Source organism: Cannabis sativa, chromosome 5 (assembly GCF_029168945.1).
Source record: "Cannabis sativa cultivar Pink pepper isolate KNU-18-1 chromosome 5, ASM2916894v1, whole genome shotgun sequence".
Classification (NCBI taxonomy): domain Eukaryota; kingdom Viridiplantae; phylum Streptophyta; class Magnoliopsida; order Rosales; family Cannabaceae; genus Cannabis; species Cannabis sativa.
The window spans coordinates 20,313,190-20,327,476 of record NC_083605.1 but is presented as its reverse complement, the minus strand read 5'-3'; positions in this window follow the sequence as shown (position 1 = coordinate 20,327,476).

The following is a 14,287-nucleotide window of genomic DNA, read 5'->3' as shown; positions in this document are numbered from 1 at the left end:
TGTTTATTATTGAATTCATATAATTATACATATTGTATCTCTTATTGTTTATCTGTGATGTGATATCTAGAAGATTATGTATTATCGATAAAATATTACATATATCTTGAAGATTATGCGTCTTCAATAAAATCTTATATATATTCTGAAGATTATGTAAATATAATATTTATCATATAATTGGCTGATTTATAATAAAAGAGATGAGTACATATTTGTATATATGTTTTTGTATTTTTGGAGGACAATGAAAAGTAATCTAATATCGATATAGATTTTGACAAATATTTCTTAGAGTAAATATTTTCTATTTGTCAAAAATATTGTATTTATGTGAATACAACTAAAGATTATTAAAAATAATTATTATTGATGCAATTTTATAGTGGGTTTTGAATATCTAAAAAGAATGTTAAGAAAATTGCATCGAAACATAAAAAATATAAGAATAGCAATGAACATGACTAATGTTATTTAAATACATGAGACATGTATTTATTGTTCATCATTCCCTACAGAGAATGATATGAATTGAATTCAATTAATTTAAAAGAGTGTTTGTATTCTATATATTAGTCATGTTATTATACATTGTTATTATTTACAATGTTTATATTAGAAATTTTGCATACATCTTGAAGATTATGCAAAAATTATATTCAATATTCTTTGAAATATTGTAAAAGAAATTGTTAAATAATTTCTTATATTTTTATGGATGAACAATTAATAAATTTTTAAGAAATTTATAATAATGTTCTACTTGTTCAACGTCATTCCCTGAAGTGAATGCAATAATTTTAAATAATTAATGACATTGTTTACTACTAAAATATTTCTAGAAAAAATTGGAAACAACTAAAAGATGAAATACCACACACAGTCAAAGTGCATAAAATCTATATATCATGTGTGGAATTGAATAATAGTAGTCACATACCTGTAGTATGGACACACTTATAATCAAGATAAAATTATATTTAATTATTGAATAAAATACGAATTGTACATATATTTTAGTACATCACAAATTTATTGTATATTTAGAATATTTAAATAACATTTCCTGAAGAGAATGAATAGACATGAAATTCTATTTCAAATAATATAAATTTTACATATATTGGTAATGCCAGAAGCAAATTAATATATGCATATTTTATTATTTCTTAAAATCAATAGTTTCAAACTATTGTTGGTACAAGATATGTATTGTAACGCCCTAATGCTAAGGCACGCTACAGTGCTATTTCAATTACAGTGCAATCTTTGCTAATCAAAGAATTTTTCTCAAAAATCCTGTCAAATTAAAACTTTTGTATTAAATATTAAACTTTATAATATAATAAAATATTTACAATTGTCGGGATCCCGTTTTCAAACTTTTTAAAGTTAATATTCCAAAATACACAAATTACAGGTCGCACAGCGACTATCAAAATACAATCCCCATATGTCCCAAGACCGAACACTCCAGGTCGCGCTGCTTTGACATGTACAATCCTACCCGAGCTCAGGTTCACTCCTGTTCAGCCTTCGCCTTTCCTTTACCTACACATGGAAGACGGGAACGCGGGTCGACGCCTCGGTAGGAAATGCATATAACATATCATATAATTTCCGACCTGTAATTAGGCGCCCATACACCTATTTACAGGGCTTAACAGATGAGCATGAACGTTCAATATTAGGGTACAGCCGCTATACCACATACACAACGTACCTCACTGTACGAGTGTTGGTAGGGTTTATTTCGTACCCTGAGTACCACTGAGTGATATACCACATGTTGGAAATTATTTTACCAAGATCTTAGATCTACTCACAAGTATGTTGTTTAACACCCTAAATATGAACTTTCTAAAACGATAAAATAAACACATATAAAGTTAAGAAAAACTTACATTGATGCAGCGGAATTAATGTCTCCTTCCACTCAGATCTCTAACCCTTGTATCCTTTCTGTCGTAGAGTATTATCAAGATCTGAGCCCGAATGTCCTTCTCTTTGTGTATGTGATCCTTCACAGTCTTCCAATCTATGATTGAGTTACCACTTGCTGTGTGTGGGCACTTACTCTATCACTAAGGTTCGAAATTTTAGAAGAAGAAAAGAGAGAGAGAGAGAGAGAGAGAGAGAGAGAGAGAGAGAGATTTCGGCTATAGAGAGAAAAGGGAAGGCTCAGTTTTTCTGAAGAGAAATTTTCTGACAGAAAAGGTTATTTAAAGTTATATTATTTGACTGAGCCATCACTTTCTATTTATAGGCAACTACTAGGTTTAGGTTAGGAATTATTTGGCATTAAAATAATAAAAATATCAATTTGAAAAACCACTTTCAGTGGCCGGCCATGGTGTGTAATGGGCCCTACTTGGTTTTTGCAGTTTTCACAAATTTTATTTCTATTTTCTCAAAAACGCCAATTTTCCAATTCTAACCATTTAAATGCCAAAACTAATTATTTAATAACTAAAATAGATTATTAAATAATATTGCCATTTAATTTAATTATTAACAAGACGTATAAAGTCTATTAATAAATAAATAAACCTAGAATCTCTTTTCTTTACTATTTCGCCCCTGCTTAGTGAAAATTCAGAAATTAGACATAGTCTAACTTTAGAATTATAATTGATTAATCACAAATCAATTATTGAGTCTTACAAGCAGTATATTCTCAACTAGAATGGGGACCATGGATCTATATGCTGAGCTTCCAATAAGTGAACCGAATTTACTAAGTAAATTCCTACTTATTAATTCTTCGTTGAATCCACTCTTAGAACTTAGAATTGCACTCCCAGACTTATATAGAGCATATTATATGTTCCACGATATAGATATGCTATCTCATTTAACTATTGTTATAATCTTATTGTGATCAAAGATCCTCTATATAGATGATTTACATCGAGATGGGATAATTTTACCGTTCTCACCCCCTCAATGTATTTTGCCCCTTAAAACACTTAGCTACCTGTAAATGATGTTTAGTGATCTAAGAATTAGTCACTTAAACAAGAGCTCATCCATTTACTTCTATTTAGCTAAGCTCGAAGGGAATCATCACTTAACTTCTATACACCAGTAGAAGCTATAGATTCCATATTTATGTTCAGCACTCCCACTCAATCATACTATCATGTTCCCAAAATATACGTATCACCCTGGCCCAAAAGTAGGCTTAACTAATAAATCAAAGAACATGAATAGTACTCCTAAGTTGAGCCTAAGCATATAAGGATTTAGATTCTTTTAATCTTAAGATCAACTACTGATACTGACTTGGAAAGATATAACGGTAAGTTTATAATATCTCAACTAAGTTGCAATATCGGTCCAGTCCAATGTATACTCCATACATTCGAAACTAATATACTTTACTAATGTCCTGGAAAGAACATAACACTTACTCCAAGTGTAAGTACACATCATCGCTGATTATCACATTAGTGTAAATCCAAAACACTGATGAAACAGGGACTTAGTCTTTTGATTCATATGATCACAATCACATTCCACTGTGTTGACGATACTGTAATTGTGAATAAACATATGATCTGGATTTAACTGATTTTGTGTATAAATGTAATAAACATATTAAACCATTAACATGTAAAATTCATGCAAACATAAATCACTTCAAATTTCTTATATTGATAACTAATCAGATTGTAAAGGGTTTTATTTAGGGCACAAAACCCAACACCACACACCTTAGCACTTTCCCGTACTCGTGTCGGTATCACTGTGTCATACTCACAACAACAACATGTTGGGTTTTATGCCCTAAATAAAACTCATTTCAATATAATCAGATTTACTTATTAATATAGATCAGAAATAACATTTAATGTTGCATGGTTCACATGATTTATTTCATGATTATATGTACATAATGTATGAATTCATCTGAAACCCTTTTCACATACTTGATCCTGTTTATTGTGATGTCAACATATTGGAAAGTAAACATGACTATGTGAATAAAGTTTCCTAGATTTATCAGACACAAGGTTTTACTGATATGATAATCTACAACAGAGTTTACTTGCATTTGGAGAAATGCTATGTTCTTTCCAGAGCATTGGTTAAAGTAAAGCTCAGGTTGGATGCATGGAGTATGCATCGGAAGGGACCGATATTGAACTTTGACTTAGATTTATTAAACTTACCGTAATATCTATTCAAGTCAATATCGCCTAGTTGATCCTAGATCAAATGATCTTAATCCTGTTATAATTAGGCTCAATCTCAAGAGGCTATTCGTGTTCTTTGATTTGTTAGTTAAGCCTACTTTTAGGTCAAGGTAATACGTACATTTTGGGAACACGGTAGTGCAATTGAGTGGGAGCGCTAACATAAACATGGAATCTATAGCTTCTATCTGGCGAATAGTAAGTAAATGATGATCTCCTTCGAGCTTGACCAGACGAAAATAAATGGTGGAGTACTCATTTCACATAATTTGAAATATCATTTATACGGGGTTAAGTGTTTTAAGGATAAAATACATTGTAGGGTGTAACGGTAATCTAATCCCTTTACAGTGTAGATCATTCATATAGAGGATCATTGATCAAATTAGGATTATAACAATAGATAACTAATGATGTGTCTATATGGTGGAACATATAGAGCATTCTATATACTGAGAGTGAAATTCTAAGTTCTATGCGTGGATTCAACGAAGAATTAATAAGTCAGTGAATTTAGGTTATAAGTTATTGATCTGCTTATTGGAAGCTCGGTTATATAGACCCATGGTCCCCCCAGTAGTTGAGATAATATTGCTTGTAAGACTCATATAATTGGTTTTGATTAATCAATTATAATTCTCAAATTAGACTACGTCTATTTGTGAATTTTTCACTAAGTAAGGGCGAAATTGTAAAGAAAGAGTTTTTAGGGCATATTTGTTAATTATGATACTTTGTATGGTTCAATTAATAAATATGATAAATGACAATTTATTTAATAATTATTTATAGTTATTAAATAATTAGAATTGGCATTTAAATGGTTGAATTTGAAAATTGGCGTTTTTGAGAAAATGAGATGCAGAAATGATAAAACTGCAAAATTGCAAAAAGTGAGGCCCAAATCCACATTGCTTAGGGCGGGCCACTTTTATAGGGTTTTTCATCTGATATTTTCATTATTTTAATGCCAAATAATTCAAACCTAACCCTAGTGGAATGTTATAAATAGATAGTGAAGGCTTCAAGAAATTTACACTCAACTTTCTGATTTCCTTCAGAGAAAAACCTGAGCCTTTTCTCTCTAAACCTTAGCCGCCACTTCTCTCTCTTTCTTCTTCCTTGAAATTTCGAAATCTCTTAGTGATTAGAGTAGTGCCCACACACAGCAAGTGATACCTCAATCATAGTGAGGAAGATCGTGAAGAAAGACGTTCAACAAGAAGGAGATCAGTACTAAAGAAGGAGAGAAAGAGATACAGGTTCAGATATTGATAATGCTCTGATACAGAAAGGAATCAAGGGCTAGATATATGAACGGAAGGAGTCATATTATTCCGCTGCACCCAATGTAAGGTTTCTAATACTTTATATGTGTTTATTTCATAATTGTTTTAGAAGTTCATATTTAGGGTGTTAATCAACATACTTGTGAGTAGATCTAAGATCCTGGTAAAATAATTCCCAATACAACACTCACTATACCAATGCACTCTGTATCATATCCATACAAGTGTTGGTAGTGTTTATAACAATCTAAGCATGCATATACAATCACATATACATACATTCAGATAATCACATCACATATTATATTCAGTTCTTAACTGATTTCCGAATTCAAGTGTGTTGGCCGACCTGAACGGAAATCTCGTGCTAGATGGATGCGCTAATCACATTTTAAAACCGGGTAAGTTACATGATTAAAAACCTAATCCCGGGAAACCCAAAACCAAAACCCTAGGTTCTGCTATATCCCCAATGGGTTATTCTAACTCTGGAAATGGGGAAACACCCAACCAAGGCATCAAAAAGGCAAAAATTGAGAAAATGAAAGGCCCGGGGAACCCTGCCAAAACCGGCTAGCCGGTTTTTGTGGCCATGCAAATGCAAACCGGCTAGCCGGTTTGCACCAGGTTTTCCAAAACATTTCATTTGTTGCTCAATTCTCCACCAATTGCCATGAAACCTTCCAGAGTACCTAATTAGGGCATAAACAATAAATTCCAGCCAGTATTTCACAGAGCAAACCAATAAATCTCAAGTTGCCATTAAAGCTCAAAGCTCAAAATTGCATAAAACTCAAACCAATCAACAAAACCAGCTGCTAGGAACTTAAATCAACTCAAATGAACCCTAAAATTTGAACCCTAAACAACTCTAACCCTAACAGCCCCTGAAACTCAATTTCACAAGTTCAAACTAAAGAAAAACTTCAAAAACATGTAAATAATGGTCTAGGGTTTACCTCCACTTGAACCTAGCTTGAATCCTTAGCCGAAAACTCCAAAATTCAGCAGCAAATCCCCTTGGCCTTGCTGGTTTCGAAGAGAGAAAGAAGGAAGGAGAGAGAGTTCTTCTTTTTGGTATTTCTTTCTTAAGTTTTTTTTTTTACAAAATGGGATAAATCAAAATTAGGGAAAAATCAATTTCCCTTGGCTGAACATAAGTGGCCACGTGCCACACTCCTAGGCAGCCACCCAACCCCAAACAAAATTACTAATTTGCCCTTTAAGTTAATAACTTAGGTGCTCCAAAAGCTAGGGGTGAAATGGTCAAATTCCATAACCCCGCTCAATCCCAATATTTTAATTTCTCTAAAATATTTCCCACTAAGAAATAAGGTTCTAAACTTACCCATGTGATCAATCTAGCCATCCATCGCATTTTCCGTTGTCGCCGAGCAAAAATTACAAAAATTGCATATTTCACATATAAGCTAAATAATACCCCTAGAGTTTAATAAAATCTCTGGAATTGAGAAATTATAACTCTAATATTTATTTCTAAATATTGGGGTGCACAATTAAATAAATTCAAGAATAATAATAAAATAATAAAAATTAGTGTTAATTGCCTTTACTAATCCAAATTACTAAAGCAGTCATTACATGTATATATACATTTACTACTTAATTCAGTTTGCATATTGCTAGAAGTCCATATATAATTTATTAATATTTGTCTGTGATCTAATATAATCTAATATAATCAAAGTAATAAAGAATCACAAAATGATTATTTGAAAAGCTTCCTGAAGAAGTCTTACATGCAATTGCAACTTGGAGTTATAAAATATCTTTGTATGTACCTAGATGTATAATTTTTATCTAGTTATGAAAGTGACAAGTCATAATAATTAGACTGATGAATAGTCTATTAATAAATTAGATGACTTGTTAGAAAGATACGAAGAAAAATGAATGTTATATTATGGTTATATCTATTTGATCATTACAACAATATAATGAAGTTGTCATGTACTTTTTAAATTATACACTTCATTAAATTGATGATAGTGATTCTTGAAGAAATATAAAGTTTGATAAACATAATAGTGACTCCTGAAAAGTGTATATGTTTTAGAGAATAATATAATTATTTTATTCGTGTATATAAAAATAAAACTTGTAATGATTACTTATATGTTGTAGTGATTTTACATTACTTTATGAAAATTTCATTGAAATACAAATTATAGTGAACCTGAAGTTCATGAATTGAGTTATTTTGACATGATTAATCATATGCAATAAATTATCAAAGAATTTGACTAAATTTTGTTGAAGAACCAGAAGATTCTTCTCATTGTTAATTTATAAGTCTCAAAAGAAGAATGTGCATATATTTGCACATAAAAAAAATGAAAGTATATTTTCATATTTTTAATTTTTTAAAAAATATATATGTAGTATTTCATTTAGTTTATATTTTATACTTGTTTATAAGATAAATTTATATTTTTATTGATGATTATTTAGCTAATATAATTCATTTTAATATATATCATTTTATTTATTTATCTAGAAAATAAATATATTAAATTATTTTTGAAGAAAAATATTTAATTATATTTCTTTAACAATCTCGAGCCATTGTTAAGTTTTTTATTGCATAGTTTCTTATTGATGTGATAAGATCATATGATCATGGATTTATAAAATTTGTGAATTTATGTATTTCTAATTATACACGTATGAATCATTCTAAGAAATGAATTAAGTTCATAACTATTGAACTTGAACTTGAAGTTTATTGAACCTGAATTTCAATGTCATATAGTATATATGAGTTTAAACAAATATTGATTCATTGTGATATATTGAAATTCCTTCAGGTGTATTAATATTATTATATATCACAATTTTTAAAAATTCTCTCGATCAAGGGGAGAGAAGTAGTTGGGATCGATGATAATTTTTAAAAGAGGATCCTTGTACAAAGTATATAAGAACGATATAGTTCAAAATGATATATACCAACAACAAATCAATATTTCAAAGTTGAGTTAGAATGAGTTGATGAAAACGCCTAAAGCATAAATTAAAAATGTAGAAATTATGAATAAATGTTCATTTGATCTGTCCTGAAGTTGCTAAATTAGAGGTACTCATAGAGATACCTTAATGTTATAAAGTATTGATGTTTTAAAAATGATAACCGTGATGGAAACGTTTCTTTAGAAGAGACTCATAAGAGAAGTTAGACATAACACATTGGATCATAATTGAATTCCTGAAGTGGTTCTATATAGGTACCTATAAATGATAAACATATTTGAAAAATATGTAATTTAAAGAGATCTCTATAAGTTATGTCAATATTGGAGGAAATTATGATATACTGAAATTTTTGTCAACAATAGATGTTGAATGTGTGCATATGCAATAAACTAACATGAGATAGCAAGATTATGGTATTAGATTTGTCGAGAATTACCACCTTCTCTGCCTCATATTCAAATCTTTCTGGGTGTAAAAGTATTTGAGACTCTTATGATCAGTATAAATCTCACACTTCTCACCGTAAAGATAATGTCGCCAGATCTTTAGAGCAAAAACCACAGCAGCAAGTTCTAAGTCATGAGTTGGATAACACTGCTCATAATCTTTCAGTTGACGAGAGGCATAGGCTATGACTCTGTCAGCTTGCATCAAAACACATCCCAGACCCTGTGTGGATGCATCACAGTACACCACGAATTTCTCTTGATCTGATGGCAAAGCTAACACCGGAGCTGTTATCAAACGTTGCTTCAACTCCTGAAAGCTTGTTTCACACTCATCTGACCACACAAATTTTTGATTTTTCTTGGTCAATTCGGTTAGGGGCATAGAAATTTTAGAAAATCCTTCGACGAAACGCCGATAATACCCTGCTAAACCGAGAAAACTTCAAACCTCCGTCACAGACTTTGGCCTCGGCCAATTCTTCACTGATTCTACCTTGTTTGGATCAACCATAATCCCATTCTTCCCAACAATATGACCCAGAAAGGACACCTCAGACAACCAGAATTCGCACTTTTTGAACTTTGCATACAACTTGTGATCCCTAAGTCGCTGCAATACCATTCGAAGATGATGCTCGTGCTCCTCTTCTGACTGAGAGTATACAAGAATGTCATCGATAAACACTATAACGCAGTTATCAAGGAAATCCTTGAATACTCTATTCATGAGATCCATAAAGACCGCAGGAGCATTAGTCAATCCGAATGACATTACCAGAAACTCATAGTGCCCGTATCTAGTTCGAAAAGCAGTCTTCGGTATGTCCTCCTCTCGAATTCTGAGTTGATGATAACCAGATCGTAGATCAATCTTTGAAAACACTATCTTTCCCTGAAGCTGATCGAATAGATCATCAATTCTGGGCAACGGGTACTTGTTCTTAATCGTCAGCTTGTTTAGTTCCCGATAATCGATACACATTCTGAGGGAACCATCCTTCTTTTTCACGAACAGAACTGGAGCTCCCCAGGGCGACACACTGGGTCGGATAAACCCAATATCAAGCATCCCCTGAAGTTGCAACTTAAGCTCCTTGAGTTCTGCTGGAGCCATCCTATATGGAGCTTTAGAAACAGGTTTGACTCCAGGTGCCAAATCAATTACAAAATCAATCTCTCGCTGTGGCGGCAATCCCGGCAACTCCTCGGGAAACACGTTAAGAAAATCTTTCACCACCCTGACTACCTCAAGCCCAAATGTTTCAGGTCTGCTGGAGTCAATTACCACGGCTAGAAATCCTACACAGCCACTGCATAGTAAATCTCTAGCCCTTAATACAGAAATAACCGGGATCTGAGACCCCTGAACTGATCCAACATAAACAAATGGATCTTCACCTTCTGGCTGGAAAATCACCATTTTTCGCTTACAATCTATACTGGCCGAATACTTGGACAGAAAATCCATTCCCAATATAATATCAAACTCAGTTAATTTCAATTCTATAAGGTCAGCGCTCAACTCCCTATCTTCGATCCTAACCGGCATAGACCTAATGCGCCTATTAGAGATAACCAATTCCCCGCTAGGCATTAGGGTTCCAAACCCTCTTTCTAAAATATCACAAAGCCTACCCAGAAGATCAATTACTCTTGTAGCTACATATGAGTGTGTAGCTCCTGAATCAAATAAAACTGTAAACAAGGAGTTGTTGACGGGAAGCTGACCTGTCACAACAGAAGGACTGGCTGCAGCATCAGCTTGGGTGATAGCGAACACTCGAGCAGGAACCGGTTTCACCTCAGCTTTTGGCTTCTCTTTCTTTGCATGGGGGCAATCTTTCTTGAAATGCCCCACCATGCCACACAAGAAGCATGTTTTCCAGTTACACTCTCCCGGATGATGTTTCTTGCACCGTGGACACTCAGGGTAAGAGTAACCCTGGCGTCCACCTCTGCCTTGGTTCCCACGGAACCGCTTACTTTGCCGTGAGCCACTAGATGCTGGAATCACTTTCCTTTTCTGCTTAGTGGTGGAGTCACCACCGTCCCTACCATAGATAGGAGTAGGAACAGTGGGGGTTCCACCAACACTCGGAATCACCCGGGGCTCCTGAAGAAATTTCACTGCACCGTCGGCTCTCAAAGCCTTTTCAACCATTTCTGCATATGTGGTTGCCTCGGTAGTAGTAATCACCAAATCGTGCCTAATCTTTGCACTCAACCCAGCCAAATATTTCTCTTTTTTGCTAAAGTCAGTTGGCACAATTCCCGCTGCAAGCTTGGCCAGACGGTCAAACTTTGTCGTATACTCGGTAACAGACATTCCCTCAGTTTGAACCAGTTCAGTGAACTCCTTCCGCTTTGCACTGTGGACAGCTTCATTGTAATATTTGGAGTTAAACAACTCCTTGAATTCTTCCCAGGTCATCACTGTGACGTCCCGAGTGAGGGTTATCAACTCCCACCACACGAGAGCGTCTTCCTGAAACTGGAAAGTGGCGCATGTCACCCAGTCATTACCAACCACTCCCATAAAATTGAGGATACGCTCGATCACTGTGAGCCACTGCTCACCCTTCATTACATCCGGACCTCCCAGAAACACTGGAGGTGCCTGCTTCCGGAACCTTTCATACAACGGCTCCATACGGTTGCCAACAACAGGTTGTTCTGCTGGCACCGCTGGAACTGCAACGGCCTGAGTAACTTGAGGAGGCACGACAGGAGGACCCTGCTGCCTCAATCTTTGAATCTCTTCATCTTGTTGGCGGATCCGATCTTGCATTTCCGCAAATCTTTGCTCCCAGTCCGGAAGAGCTTGGGGTGGATTTATAGGGCGACCACCCTGAGCTCTGCCACGGCCACGGCTGCGACCACGAGGATTTTTGGGGATTCCTCTGACCGCCTCCGGTCTCAACCATACCACCCTGACTTCTTGTATTTCACGCGGCGTCCATTTAATAGGACTTAGCCTGAGACTCTATAAGCCAGGCAAGTTAGACAGCGATCAAAACTTAACGCCGCTCTTAAGGACTTAAAGGCAACACACTTTAAAATAATTAATTAAAATCTAATATGCTTCCTAACATGCTTTCACATTCACAATTATTTAAAATACTAAACAAGTGCGGGCTTACTGAACCGTGAACCAAGCTTTCTCTGGTGAAGATTATACATGTCTTAGCAAGCTTCGGTAGACAAACCTGGCGGCTTTGATACCAAAATTGTAACGCCCTAATGCTAAGGCACGCTACAGTGCTATTTCAATTACAGTGCAATCTTTGCTAATCAAAGAATTTTTCTCAAAAATCGTGTCAAATTCAAACTTTTGTATTAAATATTAAACTTTATAATATAATAAAATATTTACAAGTGTCGGGATCCCGTTTTCAAACTTTTTAAAGTTAATATTCCAAAATACACAAATTACAGGTCGCACAGCGACTATCAAAATACAGTCCCCTGATGTCCCGAGACCGAACACTCCAGGTCGCGCTGCTTTGACATGTACAATCCTACCCGAGCTCAGGTTCACTCCTGTTCAGCCTTCGCCTTTCCTTTACCTACACATGGAAGCAGAACTGTGAGTCGACAGACTCAGTAAGAAATGCATATAACATATCATATAATTTCCGACCTGTAATTAGGCGCCCATATACCTATTTACAGGGCTTAACAGATGAGCATGAACGTTCAATATTAGGGTACAGCCGCTATACCACATACACAACGTACCTCACTGTACGAGTGTTGGTAGGGTTTATTTCGTACCCTGAGTACCACTGAGTGATATACCACACACCTTAGCACTTTCCCGTACTCGTGTCGGTATCACTGTGTCATACTCACAACAACAACACTCACTATACCAATGCACTCTGTATCATATCCATACAAGTGTTGGTAGTGTTTATAACAATCTAAGCATGCATATACAATCACATATACATACATTCAGATAATCACATCACATATTATATTCAGTTCTTACCTAATTTCTGAATTCAAGTGTGCTGGCCAACCTGAACGGAAATCTCGTGCTAGATGGATGCCCTAATCACATTTTGAAACTGGGTAAGTTACATGATTAAAAACCTAATCCCGGGAAACTCAAAACCAAAACCCTAAGTTCTGCTATATCCCCAATGGGTTATTCTAACTCTGGAAATGGGGAAACACCCAACCGAGGCATCGAAAAGGCAAAAATTGAGAAAATAAAAGGCCCGGGGAACCCTGCCAAAACCGACTAGCCGGTTTTTGTGGCCCTGCAAACCGGCTAGCCAGTTTGCACCAGGTTTCCCAAAACCTTTCATTTTTTGCTCAATTCTCCACCAATTGCCATGAAACCTTCCAGAGTACCTAATTACGGCATAAACAATAAATTCCAGCCAGTATTTCACAGAGCAAACCAATAAATCTCAAGTTGCCACTAAACCTCAAAGCTTTGAACTCAAAGCTCAAAATTGCATAAAACTCAAACCAATCAACAAAACCAGCTGCTAGGAACTTAAATCAACTCAAATGAACCCTAAAGTTTGAACCCTAAACAACTCTAACCCTAACAGCCATTGAAACTCAATTTCACAAGTTCAAACTAAAGAAAAACTTCAAAAACATGTAAATAATGGTCTAGGGTTTACCTCCACTTGAACCTAGCTTGAATCCTTAGCTGAAAACTCCAAAATTCAGCAGCAAATCCCCTTGGCCTTGCTGGTTTCGAAGAGAGAAAGAAGGAAGGAGAGAGAGTTCTTCTTTTTGGTATTTCTTTCTTAAGTTTTTTTTTTACAAAATGAGATAAATCAAATTTGGGAAAATCCATTTCCCTTGGCTGAAAACAAGTGGCCACGTGCCACACTCCTAGGCAGCCACCCAACCCCAAACCAAATTACTAACTTGCCCTTTAAGTTAATAACTTAGGTGCTCCAAAAGCTAGGGGTAAAATGGTCAAATTCCATAACCCCGCTCAATCCCAATATTTTAATTTCTCTAAAATATTTTCCACTAAGAAATAAGGTTCTAAACTTACCCATGTGATCAATCTAGCCATCCATCGCATTTTCCGTTGTCGCCGAGCAAAAATTACAAAAATTGCATATTTCACATATAAGCTAAATAATTACCCTAGAGTTTAATAAAATCTCCGGAATTGAGAAATTATAACTCTAATACTTATTTTTAAATATTGGGGTCCACAATTAAATAAATTCATGAATAATAATAAAATAATAAAAATTAGTGCTAATTGCCTTTACTAATCCAAATTACTAAAGCGGTCATTACATGTATATATACATTTACTACTTAATTCAGTTTGCATATTCCTAGAAGTGCATTTATAATTTATTAATATTTG